This window comes from Eucalyptus grandis, chromosome 5 (genome assembly GCF_016545825.1).
Source record: "Eucalyptus grandis isolate ANBG69807.140 chromosome 5, ASM1654582v1, whole genome shotgun sequence".
Classification (NCBI taxonomy): Eukaryota; Viridiplantae; Streptophyta; class Magnoliopsida; order Myrtales; family Myrtaceae; genus Eucalyptus; species Eucalyptus grandis.
This window is the reverse complement of record NC_052616.1, coordinates 28,711,274-28,711,814: the sequence shown is the minus strand read 5'-3', so window position 1 is coordinate 28,711,814 and position 541 is coordinate 28,711,274.

Genomic DNA, 541 nt, shown 5'->3' with positions numbered 1-541 from the left:
CCTGATAAAGGTCGGCGCATCCTCTCGAGAAAGGTTTGTACCAACCGGGTGTCTTCGATAGAAGTCAGACACCCAACAAATTGATGCCCTAATAAAGGTCGGCGCATCCTCCCGAGAAAGGCTCGGGTTCCAACCGGTGTCTTCGACCAAGTCGACACCTCACAAACATGCCCCGAGAAAGGTCGGCGCATCCTCCCGAGAAAGGTCGGGTTCCAACTGGTGTCTTCGACAGAAGTCGGACACCCCACAAACAGATGCCCTGAGAAAGGTCGGTGCATCTCCCGTCAAGGCGACCGAAGAAAGGTTCGAGTCCTAGACAAATCATGGATTGTTTTAACAGGCGACCGAAAAATGGTTCGGGTCCTGGAGAAGCAACTTCCCGTCACGGCGACCGAAGAATGGTTCTGGGTCCGAGACAAACTACCGATACTCCAACAGCGACCGAAGAATGGTTCGGTCCCGGAAGAGCAGCTCTCCCGTCAAGGCGCGAAAAAAGGTTCAGTCCTAGACAAATCATTGATTGTTTTAACATGCGACCGAA